Source organism: Tenrec ecaudatus, chromosome 8, assembly GCF_050624435.1.
Source record: "Tenrec ecaudatus isolate mTenEca1 chromosome 8, mTenEca1.hap1, whole genome shotgun sequence".
In the NCBI taxonomy this organism is placed as follows: domain Eukaryota; kingdom Metazoa; phylum Chordata; class Mammalia; order Afrosoricida; family Tenrecidae; genus Tenrec; species Tenrec ecaudatus.
In genome coordinates this window covers 124073208-124094505 of record NC_134537.1, presented here as the reverse complement: position 1 = coordinate 124094505, position 21298 = coordinate 124073208, and the positions used below count along the sequence as shown (strand labels likewise).

The 21298-nt window shown below is 42.7% G+C and overlaps 1 non-coding gene across 1 annotated transcript; it reads left to right on the top strand.

Annotated features, from left to right (window-relative positions):
- Positions 1-283: 283 nt before the first annotated feature.
- On the top strand, positions 284-447 carry LOC142455831 (U1 spliceosomal RNA). Its single transcript, XR_012785951.1, has one exon. It is a non-coding gene; the product is annotated as a U1 spliceosomal RNA (small nuclear RNA).
- Positions 448-21298: the final 20851 nt, after the last annotated feature.

Genomic DNA, 21298 nt, shown 5'->3' with positions numbered 1-21298 from the left:
ACCCACCACTATCATGACCTCAATTCCACCTTACAAATTGGATTACACCAGAGCATGCACACTGCTACAGATAAGAGCCCACAACACAGGGAATCCAGGATAGATAAACCCCTCAGGGCCAACAATGAGAATAGAGATACCAGGAGGATTAGGAGAGGGTGGAGGGAGAAAAGGGAAATTGATCACAAGGATCAATGTAGAACCCCCCTCCCAGAGAGACAAATAATGGAAAAGTGGGTGAGGGATGACAGAGGATGATGTAAGACATAGAAACAATAATCTAATACTTACCTGGCAGGGGAGATACCATGATCACGAAGGCGGTTTTCCCAGGGCGAGGCTTATCTATTGCACTCCGGATGTGCTGACCCCTGCGATTTCCCCAAATGTGGGAAACTCGACTGCATAATTTGTGGTAGTGGGGGACTGCATTCGCGCTCTCCCCTGAAAAAAAAAGAAATAATAATCTATAACTTATCAAAGATTTGTGAGGGAGGATGTGGGGGGGGGAGCAAGGGGGAAGAAATGGGGAGCTGATATCAGGGGCTCAAATGGGAAGAGAATGCTTTGAAAATGATGATGGCAGCATATGTGTAAATGTGCTTGACACACTGGATGAATGTATGGATTGTGATAAGATATGTAAGAGCCCCCAAATAAAAGTACTTTATATATATAAAAAAGAAAGTTTCCAGATATGTGCTGAACTACAATGCTGACAGTGACAATATCCATATGCCTACAAGGAAGACCAGTTACTATGACTATTATTCAAATTTACTTACCAACAACTAAAGCCAAAGATGAATAAGTTGAAGGTTTCTACCAAAATAAATCGAGTACTAAGATAAAGAGCGGTGTGCTAGATCCTCCTAAAAACATGGCATCTGAACAAGGCCAAGGTTGAGTGAGGCAGGAAGTTTTCTGAAGTAAGTGTTCAAGCAAGGGAGCATGAAAGAAAAGCCACCGTTTGTTGGATATTGTGCTAACAATCAACATCCTGGTGGTGCTGTCAGGTAAGCATTGGATTGCTACCCACAAGGCCAGTGGTTCAAACCTACTCATTGGTCTGGGGTGGTGGAAGGAGAGATGAAGCTATTTGGTTCTGTAAAAATTAAAAGCTGTACAAACCCTATAATGGGTCACTATGATTCAGAATTGGCTTGATGGCAGTGGATTGGTTTGTTTGCTTTTGTTTTGTGTTTGGTGCTAGACTTTAGCAATCAATCGTGAGCAAGATGGGCATAGCTTCCACTCTCTTCAAGAGTAAAGCCAATTAAGGAGTAGTGTTGTCTGACCCATCCATCTTCTCACAGACTCTCATCCCTTCCCAGATTCCCCTTATTGACTCCCCAGCCTTGATCCCTTAGTCATCAGATTAGACTGTAATTTTGTCATTTCTAGTAGTCTCAGTTTTCCACAGTGCTTGCCACCTTACTCTTGCTACCAACTCATGTTTGGGTGACGTTACAGTTTACCAACTATGTCCACATACTTTCTTTTGGACTACCCCACAAAAACTGTCAAGTAAGGGGGACAGGTGATATCATCTTCATTTGTGAGATAAGCAAAGCGAGACTGACTGAAGTTCGTGAGGTGGACCTAAAGCTCTTATTCCTTATTTCACAAGAAACACAAAGTTAAAAAACATTAATTTAGAGTCATCTCTAATTTCTCATTCATTTGCCATCCCATTTCAATCTGATGTCGTTCTAGCCCGATCTCGAATGGTTTGCTTTTCTGGTGGGGAGCAGGGAGAAGGGTTGTCACCAACTGAACTTCAATTACTCCCTCATCTTCCCCGGAAGCTGTTATAAGCCATTAACCCAGTGTTCCCCGAGAGGGTGATGCCGACCCGCCCCCTGGGGTGGGGGAGCACACTGGAACAACCCAGAGGAACTGAAAAAGCAGATACCTACACTTTATCCTGGATAATAGCATATAGTACGTACGCTTTTAATTGCCAAGGGACACTGAATATTTTATTTTCTTCTGAAAATGGTGCTGTAAGTCAAGTACGTTTGAGAAACATGAGCTCTCAGAACATACCTGCTCAAATCTTTAGCTTCCCCCTTTTTCCAACCACCATCCTTTGTAGTATCCTTCCCAGGGGGCTGTATTTAGACATATCAATGAACAGTTGGTACTATCTTTTAAAGAAAAGTGTGCATGGATTCCCAGCATAAAATAGCCGACTCACAGCCTCCAACCCAGTTAACATCAAGCTGATTCCTACGGATGCGAACCTCCGATCCTAGGAGTGTCAGAGTAGAACTGTGCTTCACAGGGATTCAGTAGCTGTGATCTGTAGGAAGTAGATTCAAGTCGCCAGCCTGGGCGGTTAATAGGTGCTTAACTGTTGTTTGCATCTCTAGGGGGACTCCTTCAGAGCCCTCTAATTTCCTGTTGAATGTCTGTGAAGGCATAGAGGAGCCCAATAAAAAACAAAAAGTCAGCCTACTCACTCTCGGATTTTGACAGCCCTGAAACTGAATGTGTAAGAGCAGCCCGTGCATCACCTGTGCTAAGTCCGTCTGAAATGGAAGGGCAAGGACTGTACACATTAGAAACCGAGGCGCCATCTGTCAGTTCCGGCCAGCTGCAACCCTGCAGCGGAGGGGAAATTTTTCAAAAAGCTACTGTCAATACTTCCCCAACCGGCTCAAAGGGCACGCACCCACTGACACATCAGGAAACGCCCAACCGGAAGCTAGGAGGAGCTGGGGGCAACGCGATGCATCCTGGGAATTGTAGTCGCTGCTAAAATGCGCAGGCAGAGTCGGCGAAGGGGTCGGGAAGGGTGTGATGGGGATTGTAGTTTTTTAGAAATTATATCTAATCAGCGTGCGGGAACCCCTCGCGGTCCCTTAGGAGCAAGATGCTCCTGTTAGTCAGCGGGTCAAGACTTTGTCTGAACACTCTGGGTGTCAGCTCTGTACAGCTGTAGTTCCGAGGCTAGATTGATATAGCCCCCAAGTGGACAGAGCGACCAAATAGCAATCCAAATCCTATTTGCAAAAAGGACCATGATAAAGCCATCTACCTGAGACATAAGGGTCAGCTCTTATCCTAAAGCAAAGAAAAGGACAGGAGGCAGGGAAGCTAGATAAAGGAAACAGAAGAACGAGAATGGAAATCATGTAGACACAATGTGGGAAACGTAACTAAAGTTAAGGAACGATATATTAAAAGCCAGACTAAAACCGATGGCATGGGGTCGGATTCCGACCCAAAGAAACCCTACAGGACAAGGTGGAACTGCCCCAAGGCGATAGATCTTCAAGGAAGGGGATTGCCACATCTTCCTCCGGGAAGAGGCTGGTGGTTGAAGTGAGGATCATTTAGTTCAGAGCCGAGCCTAGAACTACTGCTCTCTCAGGGCTCCATCTACACTGTTTTATATTTCTTTCTTTTTTTAAAAAAATAACTTTTTATTATGAATTAGGTGGGGGCTTACACATCAGATCATTGTTTTTCAGAGTATAATTTTTAAAAATCATTTTATTGAGGGGTCATACAACTCTGATCACAATCCATACATACATCAACTGTGTCAAGCACATTTTTACATTCGTTGCCGTCATCATTCTCAGAATATTTGCTCGCCACTTAAGCCCTTGTATCAGCTCCCTCCCGGCTCCCCCCTCTCTCATGAAGCCTTGATACTTTATAAATGTATTATTATTTTGTCATTTCTTAAATTGTTTATAATGAGTGAAGTATTTCCTCTGGTATAAAATATTCCAAGTAGAAAGAAAGCTATAAACTATATTTTTATTCAATAACGTGCACATTGTATATGTTCTGGCTAGGGAATTAAAAAAATCTTATTCGGACATATAATTACAATCCATAGTTCCATTAGATCAAGCAGAGTTGAACAATTGCTGTCATCATCATTTTCAATGCATGTTCTTTCCTCTTGAACTTTTTGAAATCACCTCATCTTTATCCCCTCCCTCACCCTTCCATCCCCATGGGCCCTTAATATATTATTATTGTTGCTGCTGTTATTGCCATATCTTACACCACCCAATGAATCCACTCACCTACGATTTGGTTGTTCATTCCCCTCGAGTGGAGTTATACACTCTTCAATGCTATCAGTTACCCCCACCCCACCCCCAGGGAATCATTTGGAGGATTATTTTTGGCAGACCATGCCACCCTCTCCAGCATTAGTTTCAGAGGAGCTGTGAGCCTCATCTGCACAGAAGACTCTGTTTACCACCCTGGGATCTGCCACCAAGCTTTGCCCTCTTTGCTTGAGGTCCTTTCTTCCTTGCTCCCTCCCCCTCTCTGTCCTTCTTTCTCAAAAAAGAAAAACAAAAGATAAAAAGAGGATAATGGTTTCGTGCAGTCGCTATATTGCGTATAGATGGCACTCTGAAACTTGCTTTGCTCACTTTTCTGCGCCCTGATTTTGAGATTTAAACAAAACCCAGAGGTAACTGTAAGTTCCCACGAGTTCCCATTCTTGTCCCTGAATGTACTCAATAGCTTCTGAAATAGGATCAGTTCTATAGGTTTGAAAGAGTAATTGATTGTGATTTTAGTTTGCGTTTCCCAGATTATTAATCTTAAACCATTTTTAAATGGAGCTAATTTATTTTCTTCTTTTTTAAAAGACATGATATATTTTCAACAAGAAACATGCATTACTTATGTGCATAGTAGACTTGTTTACTTTAGATATAGATTGAGTTTAGATTATTTTTTCTATATATTTTAAGCTTCCTATTATAGTTTATGAGGACCCCTGGTGGCATAGTGATGTATGCATTGGGCTGCTAACATCTAAGTCTGCAGTTCTAAACCATCAGCTACTCCACAGGAGAAAGATTAGACTTTCTACTCCTGTAAACTGTGGCCCACAAAGGCAGTTCTACTCTGCCCTACAGGGTTGCTATGAGTTGGACACAGCTCAAAGACAGTGATTTGGGATGTTGTTTGTTTGCTTTTTTGAGAGAGAATGAGAGAAAGCTTTATATTATAGAACACTTGGTTACACCATTTACCAATTGGTTCCTTTATGTGTACCACAGACTGAGCAAAAATTCCTGATACTGTACAAGTCACCATCACATTTCTTATTAGTTCTTCCTATGGCTGCTGTAAGCAACCAGTTATTATAATTTAAAATAAGTATTCCATTCCATTGAACTAGTATGGAGTTTTTCTCATGAGTCCTCTCACACCAGAAACTAGCTTTTCATAGTTTCATACACTATGGGTATTTCCAATCATTTAGCCTCCATCTGTCCTTTTGCTTTGCTTATTTGCATATAAAAGAATTCATTCATCCTCTCTAGCTCTTCCCCCGCCTCCCCCAGGCATTGGTTTTGTATCTTGCTGTCTGTCACACAATATGCTTTTTTAAGGTTCATTTAAGTCAGTGGTTCTCAAACTTCCTAATGCCTTGACCCTTTAATAATAGTTCCTCATGTTGTGGTGACATCCAAAGCATAAAATTATTTTCATTGCTACTTCATTCAACAAGCTTCTTTAATGCGATGTCTATTCAAATCTATTGCCAAGTGAATGGACTCCGATTCCCATCCTTCTTGTGAACCAGAGAGGTCCGAGGTACAGCCGGAAGGCTCCTTGGAGGATGGCAAGGCTTCCTCTCTTGTCGTGTGGCTATGTTGTCAGAAGAGACCAGTCCCTGGAGAAGGACATCATGTTTAGTAGAGTAACAAGATAGGTAAAAAATAAGAAGGTTTTCAAGAAGATGAATCGACTTGCTCAAACATGACAACATGGTGAGGATGACTCAGGATCAGGCAGTTTAGTTCTGTTGTCTACAGGGCCGCTCTGAGTTGGAATTGATGGCAGTGAGTTGAGTGAGCGAGATAGTCTATTTGCAGTATGTGTACATTTCTGATGGAAATCCCCATGGAAGAGTGACATTTGAGGTAACTCCTTCTGAAGTCATGTAGCCGACCAGCACACAGGTCTCTTAGAAAGAAAATAGAAAGCCCTGATTTATGTCATTTGATGATTGTCATCGGGTAAATAGGGGAAGGCTTAAAAAGTCATGGGAAATTGAATTATAAGATAAAGGATTTTTCCCCATAAACTTTCCCCCTCTTCCCTGCAGGCACATTGGCTATTCATGGGAAAATGAAAACTGGACTCTTGCCACTCTGTCCACAAATCTCATGTTTGCCCTGCGTCTCTCCAGTTGGTGAGAGCTTCATAGTCAATGGTTTTACATTTTTTCCAGTGGACTTGTATCTTTGTCCTTGGTGGAATTCCTCCAGAGAGGGCCTATTTCCTCTACATAGCAGATGGGAAAACTGCGGCTAAGGGGGCACAGAATGCCTTCAGCGCCACATCCTAGAATTGGCATTGGGCCCTCCTTAGAGCTCTAGTGAAAACTTCCCGGTGATGTCTAAGGGTAACAGAAGCTACTTCTCTGACTCAGGTTCAGGTTGGGAAGCAGCCGTGCCCCCTTCTTTGCCTCACTTCCTGTTCTGAAGGGGCTCATTGAGTAAGCCCTCTCCACCCACAGCATAGCCCATCTATGGTCCTGAAAGACCCCCTGTTGTTGTGAAGTGTCATCCAGTCATTTCTGACTCATAACCGCCCAGCCCTGACCCAGTTGTTGTGGTGGAACCCATGGTTGCACTGACTGTGTCACTCCATCTTGTTGTAGGACTACTTCGTTTCATTGCCCCTCTACTTCCCCAACCGTATGTCCCTTTCCAGAGACCGCTCTCTGCTGATAACTCTCCAAATGATGAAGTCTTTCCATCTTTCCATCTTCACTTCAAAGGAGCATTCTGGCTGTACTTCTTCCAAGACCAATTTGTTTGTTCTTTTGGTAGTTCTTGCATGATACTTTCAGTATTCTTTGCCAGCTCCACAGGTCAAATGCATCAACTTTTCTCTGGTCTTCCTTATTCAATGTCCAACTCTCATATGTATATGAGACTATTGAAAATGTCACGGCTTGGGTCACTCATATACCTTATCCTCCAAGTAACACTCTTGCTTTTCCACGCTTTAAAGAAGTCTTGTGCAGCAGACTTATTTACCCAATGCAATATACTGTTTGATCTCTTGACTGCTGCTTCTACAGCATTGTTTGTGCAGCCAAGCAAGACACAATCCTTGCAACTTTAATCTTTTCTCTTTATCATGATGATACCTATTGGTCCAGGTGTGAGGATTTGGGTCTCCTTTACAGTGAGTTGTAATGCATGCTGACGGCTGCAGTCCTAGCTCTTCATCACACAGCCTCTTGATCTATGTACAGGTTCTGTGTGAACAAAATTAAACGTTCTGGAATTCCCATTCTTCCAAAGACTGTCCATAGTTTTTCATGATTCACAGTCTAATGTCTTTGCGTGGTCAATAAAACACAAATACACCTCTTTCTGTTATTCTCTGCTTTCAGCCAACATCCATCGGATGTCAATAACGATCATCTCCTGAATCCTGTCTGAATTCCGGCAGCTCCCTATCAGTGTGCTGCTGCAACCGTTGTGCTATCTTCTGATGCACATGATGTCCTAGAGTGCAGCATTGTTTGCTCACCTTTCTAGGGAATGGGCACAAATACAGATATATTCCAGGGCTATTTTCCTATCCTTTCTGCTAGTCTCTTAACCGGTAAATTTAATCTGTTTACAGTCAATATTATCATTGATATGTACAGTGTTATGGCTGCATCTTCGCTTATTTGTTTACTTCATTCATTTCTCCGTTCATCATAATTTTCTCTTTGGAATTCATTTTGCTTGAGGATTCCCTTGTCTCTTTTTCCTTCTCTTCCGTTCTTATTTTACTGTGTAATCAGCTTTTATAGTTCTCCTTTTTAAATCTTGTTGATGTCTATCTTTTTCTTTATTATTTTTTTCTTTCCAAGTTTAAGGCAGTTTAGTTCTCTTCTGTGCAATACTCATCTTCTTCTTCGGCCAACTGTCCTACATCTACTTCATTCCCTCTAGTGCTTTATTGTTGTCAATTGCAGAATGCTATCTCTGGTTCTGGTTTCAGTCTTGTCGTTAGTTTCATTTACGTTTTACTTCAGTGGGCTGATTTCTCGATGATGTCTTATATGATGATCTCAAGATGCCTTCCTGTTGTCGATTCTCTCTACAATATACTCTCTTCAGTTGTTTATTTTTTAAGGTTGGTCTTGTTTTCACAACTTCCTTTAGTTTTTTCTACTCTGACAATGTCGCTATTTCTCCCTTATGTTTGAAAGATAATTTTGTTGAATTTAAGGTTCTTAGTTGGCAATTTTATTTTCTACCAAGGTTTTGTATATATCATGACTTTGCCTTCTCTATATCTTCTTTTAAGAAACAGCTTTGTTGTCCATTGTGTTCTTGCCTACATGATTTTGATTGAAAAATCTGAACCTGTTCTTGTTGGTTTGCTTTTATAGGTAATTTTTCTTTTTCCTGAGTTGCTCTCAGGAGCCTTTCCTTTTCTTTGGTGTTAGAAAGTTTGACTCTAATATGTAAGGGTGATTTTTGGGGGGACTCAATTCCATTTGGGGTGATTTTGGCTTCTTGGGTAGTTATTTTCTGTTCTGTCATGGTGGTAGGGAGATTTCCTTCCAGTACTTCTTGGACTATTTTATTGCTATCCCCCTCCCCCCCATTTTCGTCTTCCTGTTCTGGAATTCTTATCAAATGTAAGTTCTTTGTTTTTCAAGTGTCCCTCAACATTCTTAGATTATCCTGTTCTTTTTATTGATTCTTCTTCTTGTAGCTTGATCTCAAGAGATTTGTATTTGATACACTTGCTGGGGCTCCCATTGCTTCAGTTCAAACTTTTTGTTCTTTGAGAGTGTTATCTAGTTCTAATAGTTGACTGTTTTTCTTCTGGGTTTCTATTTGGAGTTGTTGAATCGCCCCCAAATTTTAATGTGTTGTGTCAAATTCTTCTTGTTTTCTTGAGCTTATCTTCTTTTCTGCTTCTTTCCTCTGGCTCTCTTGACTTTGTCTCCTTATGTTGAAAGCAGCTGGACATCATTCTTTTCAACTCCATCCTAGGTAGCCCCAATGACTCTCCCCTCTGGAAATCCCCTCTGGCCGTAGTGTGGTCATTCATTTGTGCCGCATGCTCTTGTTTCCTGATGTGCATGACAGTGCCTGTTGTTTCCAAGACATGCCGTTGCTCTGATGCTTGTCTCTGTCTGTTGGTCAAGTGGTATTGGCGTGAGTAATAGTCCCTGTGTACTTAAGAGGTGGCTGAGTCTGGAGGCAATAACGGATTCTGAGAAGGGGTAATGACAAACAGACAGTGGTGGTTGCTACTTTTTGTCAAGGTCTCAGTCTCTATGCGCTCAGATCCTTCAATTCCCTTTTCTTGGAGTCTGACTGTTCCCATTCCCCACATCGCCTTCCCCCACCCAGGACCTCCTTCCCCTTCAACTCATACCTGCAGTCAGTCTTCAAAGATTCCCCCATTCCCCTTAAGGAGATCTTCCTCAAGACTCACATCATACTTGATCCATTCCTCTACTGTAATATATATGAACGTTATAAATATATATATACATAAGAACGTTATAATTATTTGTGTTTCTACCATCCAGGAAAGATGGCCTGTTACACAACGAATGGATTTCCACTTTTTGTAACCCTAGTGCTTGGCACCCAGATGTTCGACTACTATTTAATGAAATCCAAACACCTGGAAATTATGAATTTTATTTTGACTGGTTTTCAAAGCATTCCCATTTTCATGTATGATTATGTTCCATTGATTCTGCAAAACAAGAAGCTAAGGTTCAGGGAGGATAAGTAATTCGGCTTGAATCATTCACCTGCTGTGGTCCAGCTGGGGCTACACCCTGGATCTTCTGACTGAGGAGCTGAGAGACAGAGAGCGAAGTATGCATTGGAAACCATGTGTGTTCTTCTGGGTAGACTAGAGAAACAAATTCACAAACATATGTATATAAGAAAGAGGTTTATATACAAGAGCAAATAAATATTGAAAAAAACATACCAGACAGTCCAAATCAAGTCCATAAGCCCAATAATATTCCATATGGCCTATACCGATCTATAAAGCCCTCTTCAGACTCCCAAAATACATGCAATGATGCTGAATACAGAAGGATCGCAGGCCAGTGGATTGTAAGTCGTGTGAATCCAGTGTGTTGCAAGCATCTCAACACTGGCAGGGGTCTCTACGTGCTTCTCCAGCTCCAGAGGTCTGGTTGCATCAGGGTAGGTCCATGTGGCTTCTCCAGCTCCCAGGGCATAGCACCATGTGTCTTGTCAGTAGAGTGTCTCTCAGGGAGTGAGCAGAGAGAGTGTGTGTCTCCTGCCTCCACGGAGGAAAAACGAGTTCCCAGAATTCTCAGAAGGTCATGCCCATACAGTGGCCTCATTGGTTATTTCATAAGGCCAGACTCCACCCCTTCCCTAGTCATCCTCTCAAATTGACAACAGATTATGTAACTACCACACCTTGACAAATTAGAAAATACAGCAGATCATTTTACTGATAGTCCTGGCAAGAGACAAGGAGACCTGGATACCGGGCCTCATTAGTTTTAAGCTCTCTGCTGCCCCTGTAGCTTAGCACTTGGATGCGAAACGAAAGGATGGTAATCTGAACCCATCATCTGTCCTGAGAAAAGATGAGGTAGTCTGCTTCTAAAAGATTTCAAAAGATCAGTTACTGTCCAGTCTCATAATGACTCGATAAGACAAATTAAAACTCCACAAGTGAATCCTACGGCGACACTGGTTCGAACCACCAACCTTAATGTTAGCAGATAAACTTTTAAAATTATTATTACATAATCATTGTGTTTGGGGGGGGCTCTTACAAATCTTATGAAGGTCTATCATTCAGTTGTATTGAGCACACTTGTACATAGGTTGCCATCAACATTTCCAAAACATTTTCATTCTACTTGAGCCCTTCGTATCAGCTCCTCTTTTTCCCTTCCTCCCCCACCCTCATGAATCCTTGATCAATTATATATTATTATTGTTATTGCATGTCATACATTGTCTCCCTTCACCCACATTTCTGTTACTAGTGCCCCTGGGGGGTGAGCTATAGATCTAACCCAGTGATGGGTTCCTCCTTTCTTACCCTCTCACCTGCTCCCACCATCCCCCTACCCTCATGATATCACTACTCCCACTACTGTTCCTGAGGGTTTTATCTGTCCTGAATTCCAGGTGTTGAGAGCTCTTATCTGTACCAATATGTATACTCCAGTCTAGCTGAATTTGTAAGGTAGAGCTGGGTCATGGTAATGGAGGGGGGGTGGGGGGGTCATTCAGGAACTAGAGGAATAATATGCATTTCGTCAGTGCTATACTGCACCCTGGCTGATTCGTCCCTTCCTTGTAACCCTTCTGTGGAGGGTGTCCAGCTGAGCAGACAAACTGAACCGCTGGAGCACAAGACAGTCTCAGAAACCTGATGGGGACAGTTCTGCTCATTTTTACAGCATCACTATTTGTCAGAATGTAACTTGACGACAATGGGTTTTTATTTGTTTTGACTTTAAGACTTTTCAGCCTTGCTGGGTCTTAGTATTCTCATCTATAAAATAAAAAGGTTGGACTAATATATGTTTATGCCGACCCATAGCGACCCTCCCAGGCCAGAGTAGAACAGCCCTTGTGAGTTTCCGAGTTTCTACTCTTTAAGGGAGTAGAAAGCCACACCTTTCTCCCAAAGAGCAGCTTGTGGTTCCACCCTGGTGACCTTGCAGTTAGCAGGCCACTGAGTCATCACCACGGCAGCAGTCAGTTAATGAAACAACATATGATATTACAACATATGATATTGGGCACATCAGCGGTGCAAAACCTCTTTAAAATGTAAAAAAGCAAAGATGTTATTTTGAACTAAGTGTGCCTGACCCAAGCCATGGTATTTTTATTTTCCCCTTATGCATGCAGAAGTTGGACAAGAAACAAAAATAAACTGAAAAATAACTGATGGCTTCGAATTAGGATGATGACAAAGAACACTGAATATAACCACATTGTTGTGCAAGGAAGTACAGCCAAAATGTTCCTGCGAACCAGGATGGCAGTCATTAGTCATTCAAGAGATGCAAATCAAAACTGTGTGGGATTCCACCTCACCCCTACAAGGACACTGATACACCAAAACAACAACAACAACAAAACCCGAGAACAACAAATGCTGACAAATCAGTGGAGAGACTGCAACTCATAATGCTGCCTAAGGACACAGCCACTATAGAGAATTGTGTGATACTTCCTTTAACAGCTAGAAATTGAAGGACCAAGTGATCCAGCAATCCCACTCCCAGGCATACATCCTAGAGAGATAATAGCAATAACACAAATAGATGTATGCGCACCCACGGTCATTACAGGATTCTTCACAACGGAGAGCAGATGGAAAGAACCTAAGCGTCCATCAGAGTGTGAGTGGACAGACAGGGGGATGCTACACAGTGATGAAGAATGAGGATGACTCTTGGAAACATGTCACGCCATGGATGCATCTGGAGGACACACAAAAACACCAATATTGTTCAGGACAACTATTATAAAAAGTAAAAAGAGGTTTACACATGGAACAAAATGTGCTTTGGCAATTACTAAGGAGGAACAAGGGAAGGAAGGTGAATGTAGATAGTAGATAAGGATTAAATCTGGCGACAGGACATGCAATAGATGATATGGAGAAAGGTAGCACAGCACAGACAAGGCAAAGGAAGGCATGGAGAGGTGCCCGAGAATGAGGGACAATTGCCCTGCCAACGCAGCCACAACTACCAGTGATCCGTGAGAGTCCGCATCCTCAATAGGCGAGGAGGTCATACAATAGTGCACTCACGTACCTATGTAGATACGGTAGTGGATGTCGCTACATAATTGCAAATGCGACATGTACAGCTCACATGCTGGCGTGTAGCAGAGCATATATGGGCACCCAAGCCCTTGGCCATGGAGTCAATGTGATTGATAGCAATTGATAGTATAGATAGTCGAATGGCCCCACATAGTTTCCGAGCCTATATATCTTTACAGAAGCAAACAACCTCATCTTTGTCCTGAGGAGCAGCTGGTAGATTTGAATCGCTGACCTTGCAGCAGCCCCCTCCCCAATCTACCCTGCCACTGTGCCCCAGGGGGTTCCTTCTAGGATGCACGGTTAGAGAAAAGACTTAGACTTCATCAACTACTGGACACGAAAGCTAGGGACCGTAGCCTTGGGGGATATCACATCCTAGCCAGTTGCATCTAGGGTCTTAAAAGCTTGCAAGCGATCACCTAAGCAACAATTATTGGTCTATTTCCTGCCTGGAGCAAAGAAGAATGATGAAGATTCAAGGGAGCAATTAAACAGCAACATAAACCACAGCCTTCTCTAAGTCTAACCTGAGACTGAAAGAACTACTTCATGCCTGGCTATCACTACCGACTACTCTGACCAAGACCGCACAGCACGTCTCGGTTTGAATGGGTCAAATGAGAGAAAGAAAGAAAAGAGAGAGAACAAAAGTTGAAGAGAAGAAGAAAAAGAAGGAAACATACGAGTCTTAAAGAGGCAAGAGTGGCCCCAAAGACTATGACCCTGGAAAAACCTTCTAATCTAAAGACACTCCCAGAAGCCCACTTCTCGCCAAATAATAAGAAAACACGAAGGATCTTTTCCACATAACAATCAACTATATGAAACCACGAGGGAAGCCCAAAACCAAAGATGAGAAGACTGGGAGGGACAGGGAAATCGAACAGATGGAAAAGTGGAACCCTGGCCGAATGCTGATCCAATTGCAGGGGTTGCAATGAATGTCACAGGATAATTTGTTCCAACTGTTAATTGGTAAAACTAATTTGCTATGTAGACTTTTACCTAAAGCACAATAAAACATTTTGTTTTTAAACAACTCTCTAGATTCCGTAGCAAAGTGACCTATCTTCCAACACTAAAAACAGACCCACAGGTGGGAAGCATGTAGACCAACACTGCTATTGATTTCAGGGCAGGTGTACCCACGTCAAAACTGTTTGCTTGAGTTAGGGATGCTGATGGTGTGGTGCTTAATTGTCCTGTTGCTATCTGGGAGATTGGCGGTTCAAACCCACTAGTCACGCCTCTGGAGACGTAATGATTACAAAGATTACAGCTTTAGGAACACTACTAAGCGGGTCAACTTTACCCTATATGGTTGCTCTAGGTCAGTGTGGGCTGGACAGCAATGGGATAGGGTGGGATGGGACTTCCGAATCACACAGACCTGGGTTTTCATCGCGGCTCTGTCGCATACAGACAGCATAATCTTGGGTAGATGACTTACAGGAACAGAGTCTTTACTGTATATCCTCGAGTATAAGCAGAGTTAGTTTTTTTTAAACATTGTATTAGGGGCTCATACAACTCTTATCACAATCCATACATGTACATACATCAATTGTATAAAGCACATCCATACATTCTTTGCCCTCATCATTTTCAGAGCATTTGCTCTCCACTTAAGCCCCTTGCATCAGGTCCTCTTTTTCTATTCTCCTCCCTCCCCTCTCCCCCTTCCCTCATGAGCCCTTGATAATTTATAAATTGTTATTTTGTCATATCTTGACCTATCCGGTGTCTCCCTTCACCCCCTTTTCTGTTGTCCATCCCCCAGGGAGGAGGTCACATGTAGATCCTTGTAATCGGTTCCCCCTTTCCAACCTACTCACCCTCTACCCTCCCAGTATCGCCCCTCACACCCCTGGTCCTGAAGGTATCATCCGCCCTGGATTCCCTGTGCCTCCAGCTCCTATCTGCACCAGTGTACATCCTCTGCTCTATCCAGACTTGCAAGGTAGAATTCGGATCATGGTAGTGGGTGGGGAAGGAAGCATTTAGGAACTGGAGGAAAGCTGTATTCTTCATTGATGCTACATCGCACCCTGACTGACTCATCTCCTCCCCTAGACCCCTCTGTGAGGGGATCTCCAGTGGCCGACAAATGGGCTTTGGGTCTCCACTCTGCACTTCCCCCTTCATTCACTATGGTAAGATTTTTTTTTTGATGATGTCTTATACCTGATCTCTTCAACACCTCGTGATCGCACAGGCTGGCGTGCTTCTTCCATGTGGGCTTTGCTTCTGACCTAGATGGCCGCTTGTTCACCTTCAAGCCTTTAAGACCCCAGACACTATCTCTTTTGATAGCCAGGCACCATCAGCTTTCTTCGCCACATTTGCTTATGCACCCGTTTGTCCTCATCGATCGTATCATGGAGGTGTGCAGCCAATGATATGATTTTTTGTTCTTTGATGCCTGATAACTGATCCCTTCAGAATCACGTGATCACACAGGCTGGTGTGTTCTCCCATGTGGGCTTTGTTGCTTCTGAACTAGATGGCCGTATAAGCAGAGTTTTTAAGCACATTTTTAATGCAATTTTTGTGGCAAAATTAGGCGCCTCGGCTGATAATTCGGGTCAGCTTATACTCAAGCATGTACGGAGTGTCCTCATGTGCAAAGCAGAGGTGAACACCTGCATGCTATGGTCTACTTGAGAGGAAGGGACGGCACCAGAATGCCGATGCGCACAGCAGGAGGCGTTCGCCAATGTTAATCCCCTCATCACATTTCTTTGCTTGTTTTGCAGAATTAAAAATATGCAGCTATTAAAAAATAGTCTTGGAAGGGAGCTGTGATAGTTAGGTTTTGTGTCAACCTCCCTCACAGCAATGTAATCAACTCCATGACGGGCTGCTTTGTGAATTCTACTCAGTCAAGCAGTTATGAGAAGATTAGGATGGAGTGCTAGTCCCTTCATCAGGTCACAGTCCTGATGACATTGGAAGGAAGTCTCAACAGGGTGTGGCTTACTCCTATAGAAGTTGATACTTTGTGGAAGCTAGCTCTCTTCTTGCTGTTAAAGATTCTGCATCCGGCGCATGTTATTAGTGTTGTTGCAAGGTTCCTACCCATAGCAACCTTATGTACAACTGAACTAAAGACGGCTAGGTTCTTTGCCATCCTCAAAAATGTCCCTATGCTTGAGTCCATTGTTGCAGCCATTGAGTCTATTCGTTTTGGGCCTTTTAGCTAAGATCAAGTGTAGTAGCTGACTCAGAGTCCTACCATATTGCCTGCTGATCATGGGAGCTATCAGTGGCCTGCCTGCCAACCTTGGGTTAATTGAACCCTGCAAGTCAGGAACCTGATTTGCTATTGAGTTTGTCTTCCTGCTTCCTGGTTCATCAGCCCAGAGAGCTACATGAGCCAGGAAAAGTGGTGAGGTTTACCTTGGATTCATCTGCCTCTGCCTCTGCTAGCCTGGTTTTCCAGCTTTCTGGTTCATCTTCCTGCTTCCTAGTTCATTAACCTGCAGCTACATGCGTCATGAGTCAGGAAAAGTCTCCAGCTCAGCATCTGACTGATAGATTTAAACCAGACTGCTGGACTCAACCACCTCACCAATGTCTGAGCTCTGTTACTGATATAAGATTTTAGATAGAGGGGGGTGCGTGGGTGGGAAAAAAAAGATTTTAGATAGATAGAATCATTGTTTTGCTTCCCTGAAGAACCCAGCCTAATAACAGAAGACCAAGGCCAAACTGGAAACTTTTGTTATAAAAAATGTAGGGAGCAGGCGGCATTAAAAAGGATGTCAAGTGTATGCCATGCACCTTGGTTGGCATATAGTCAGGCTGCTGATCAAAGATTCATAAAGATAAAGCTGTCTGTTCTCATAGAGCTCTATAGCCTTAGACTCCCCATGGTGCAATTCTACTTGGTCCCTAAGGATTGCTGAGTCAGAATGGACCCAACGGCTTTGAGGGGGTGGTAGGAAACAGCTTTCCAAGAACAGTTTATTGCCATTCTATTGCACGGCTCTCTTCTTTTATGATATTCCTGAATACTAGCTCATACAGTCTGAATAATACAATGCTCTCTTTATTATATTCTAAGAGGATGTTAGCAGAAGGTGCGACTGCATTCATCTGAAGATTACTGTTTGGGAGATGTGGGGGGGCTTCAACTCATAACAACTCTGTACACAGAACAAAACAATGCCTGATGCTGAGCCGCCCTCACAATTGTTGTTGTTTGAGGCCATTGTTGTAGCAACAATATCTAGTTAGGGATTTTCCTCTTTTTCGCAGACCTGGTACTTTTCCAAGCATGACGTCCTTTTCCAGGGACTGGTCTCTCCTCATACTGCACCCAAAGTAGGTGAGGTGAAGCACTGCCATCCTGGCTTCTGAGGAGCATTTGGGCTGTCCATTCTCCAAGAAAGACTTGTCTGTTCTACTGTCAGTCCGTGGAAGAGTTATTACTTTCCTCCAGCGTCATATCTCAATGGCCTCCATTCTTCTCTGGTCTTCCTTATTTATAATACAGCTTTCTCATTATTCTAAGGTGAAGGACGTTTCACCTTGTGACATTCAGGACTGACATTCATGACCATCGCTTGAGCCAGGCATTCCTTAGTCCTCAGAGTGACATTTTCACTCTTTCACACAGTGAAGGGTCTTGTGAAGCAGGTTTGCTGGATGCATTCAGTCATTTGATTCCTTGACCGAGCCCTCTGGGAGGAAGCCCTTAATGCCTTCAAGAGTCTCTCCAACATCATCACAACCTGCACACTCTCTCACACAATGTTACAAGTCTTGGGGTGGGGGAGAAGGGAGGAAATATTTTAGGTTAAAATTCTTTGAAGTTTATAGAAAATGAAGATTATTTATTACATATGCAATCACATGACATTGTATTTATACCCACATTTGTTCCCTGGATTCAATTATATGTTACTTGAAGGCAAATCCTGTCACATATTCTTCTATAACCCTGGTGCCTAGCTGAGCACACAGTACAGCATAGCATTACAATAGATATCTCAACTAGAATAAACCTTACTAGACATAAAACACATATGAATAAAAACATAACCCAATACATAGCCAGGGCCTCAAAATTCAATCTCTTATTATTAAAACCCTTTCCATTTTCAAGACCTGACTTCAGAGAAATGTGATTTATTCCCTAAAACTGTTGGGTTGTTTCTACAACGGAAAGAAATCATCTTGTTTACAAGAGGGAAACGAAAGAGAGAGAGAGAGAGAGAGAGAGAAACAGAGAGAGAAACAGAGAGAGAAACAGAGAGAGAGAAACAGAGAGAGAGAGAGAAAGGGAGGTGGGGCAAGCTATTAGAAGATCAGACACAGTTTTTAAATTGTTCCATACAAAAATGGTGATATGAAAGGTAAGCCCCCACCTAATTCATAATAACAAATTTACAAAAAGAGAAAATGAAATAATCATCGCTTTTGTGTTCCTATCGCACTTTGTGCCTTTCTTAGAATGCATGCTACTTTCTGCCTTAGACTCTGTGCAGGGGCTTAGACATAAATTGTCAGTGGCTTCTGCCTGTTAACCACAGATGATCCTGCTAAGTCTCCAGTCTCAGCCCACAGCACAACCTCACCAAACACTCTCGACCCACAGCGGGGCCTGGCCAAAGGCCTTTTGAGTTCTCTCGCCCCCATGCAACTGACAAGCGAAGAACTTGCAAAACAAACAAAAACCCTCCTTTGCGAAATCTGCCTAACCATAACAAAATGAAATGGGCAAATTTTGAACTGTGTGTTGTAGAAGGATACTGCCTGGGTTTGCCCCTGGGTGTATTTTCTACTGGACCATGGTTGAGTGACTGAGCTTCTTTGTGGCTCAGTCCCTTCATCAAGAAAAAGGATAAGTTAACAATGTCTCAAACTTAGGGCTGTTTAGAGGATTGGACGAGATACTATATGGAAAGGTCTTCAAAGGGAACTTGTTGCCTAGTGAATGTTTATTTTCCAGCTACTGTTAATAATGACAGAGGAGCCCTGGTGGTGTAGGGGTTACGCATCGGGCTGCGATCTGCATGGTTGGCAGTTTGAAACCACCAGCAGCATCTTGAGGAAAAGACTGGGCTTTCTACTCCTGTAAGGAGTTAGCCTCAAAAATCCACAGGGGTTCACTATGAGTCAGTGTTGACACATGGTAGTGATTTCAATCTTTTTCTTAGTAAGAGTAATAATATTTTATCGCCCAAAGAAGGATTTATATGTCAGCTTCTTACGAGAATATCAGGCATCGGAGACGTGAGAGCAAATTTTCACCTTCAATGACATTAACATCGACTTTTATGTTCTCTGCACCAATCAATTTTCACGGGCCCCACTCCAATTCTACAATTCCCTTTTTTCTCCAAAGGCCTTCTCTTCTGGTGAGACTCGTTTTTGCTGAAAGCAGACCCTTTTCTGTCTGCCTGGCTGACCTCCCTCCTCTCTGCCCTAGGCCTGTGTCGCTTCTGGTTCTCTTCAGTGGTTCTGCATCTGCAGGAAGAAGTTTACATTTCATCCTCTCATAATTCTCTATCTTTTTAAATTATTTACTGGGGACTCATACAACTCTTATCACAATCCACACATACAATTGTGTAAAGCACATTTGTACATTCATTGCCCTCACCACTCTCAAGACATTTGCCCCTGACATCAGCTCCTCACTTTCCCCCTTTCTCCCCACTCCCCTCTCCCTCATAAACCCTTGATAATTTGTAAATTATTATTTTTGTCATATCTTACACTATCTGATGTCTCCCTTCACCCACTTTTCTGTTGTCCGTCCCCCAGGGAGGAGGTTATTTGTAGACCCTTGTAATTTGTTCCCCCTTTCTACCCACCCTCCCTCCACTCTCCTGGTATCACCACTCCCATCACTAGTCCTGAAGGGAGCATCCATCCTGGATTTCCTGGATTTCCAGTTCCTATCTGTACCAGTGTATAACCCCTGGTCTAGCCAGATTTGTAAGGTAGAATTGGGATCATGATAGTGGGGGGATGGGGGGTGGAGAGGAAGCATTTAGGAATTAGAGGAAAGTTGTATGTTTCATAGTTGCTACACTGCACCCTGATTGGCTCATCAGATATCCAGTGCCTACAGATGGGCTTTGGTTCCCACTCCACTCTGCTCCTCACTCAAATGATAGGATTTTTTTGTTCTTTGATGCCTGATTCCTTTGATACCTCATGATCACACAGGCTGGTGTGATTCTTCCATGTTGGCTTTGTTGCTTCTGAGCTAGATGGCCGCTTGTTTACCTTCAAGCCTTTAAGATCCCAGCCACTATATCTTTTGATAGCCGGGCACCAAAAGCTTTCTTCACCACATTTGCTTATTCACTCACTTTGTCCTCAGCGGTTGTGTCGGGAAGGTGAGCATCATGGAATGACAGTTTAATAGAACAAAATATTCTTGCATTGAGGGAGTACTTGAGTGGAGGCCCAATGTCCATCTGCTACCTTAGTACTAAACCTATAAATATATGCACATAGATCTATTTCCCCATCCTCATATATAAATATATTTACATAGTACATGCCTTTATTTAGACCTCTATAAGTGCTTTTTGCCTCCTAGTTCTTTCCTCTATTTCCTTTTAATTTCCTCTTGTCCCACCATTATGCTCAGTCTTCATTTGGGTTTCAGTAATTCCTCTCGGTTACATTACCCTTGATCATGCCCTACCAGGCCTCCTACAGCCTCCTCACCACCGATTTGGATCCTCTCGTAATTCTCTTGCTCTCAGCCACTCATCTTCTTCAGTTCACAAAAACTTGGAGTTTAGTACCATTTTAATTGTTCACCTATATAATATCACTTGATTAGGAAAAAATAAGTTTATTTTAGTAATGATTATGAGTCACCACAGAAGCTAATGAACCTGGAAATTCGACTAAACCATTCAAGCATATAAAGTCTAATTTCCAAAGTCCCTTTTTCTTAATCCAAGGCCACAAAAATTTGACCACAATAGAACTTGACTCTCTGCCCATATGTCTATAGGCCTAAATAATAAGTAATTGCAGGTTACAAATCAAACTAACAAATTAACCAGCATATGTTTATCCTCTGTGATAGTTAGGTTTGCTTTCAACTTGGGTGGGCCAGCAGTCTCCCATGATCTACTGTGATACACATTGGGCCTGGTCTAGTTTTCAACTATTTTTATTTTCCATTTTGGGGTTTATCTCTGATGTATTTTGTCACTCTGGGTAGCCCTCCTGAATTTTCGTTATATGTTTTCCTGTTTTTCCATTTACATAACCCAGAATTGATGAACCTATAGAGACAACACGTAGAATACGGGTTCCAGGGGGTTACAGTGTAGGATGGGGGTGAGAGGCAAAGCGGAGCTGCTATCAAGCAGCTCAAAAAGGATGAAAATGTTCTGAAACTTAATGGAGGAGCAATTTTAAGATATTACTGGATGTCGATCGAACATCAAGTAGTATTTTAAATGGAATGAACTAGGGAATGGTATGATAT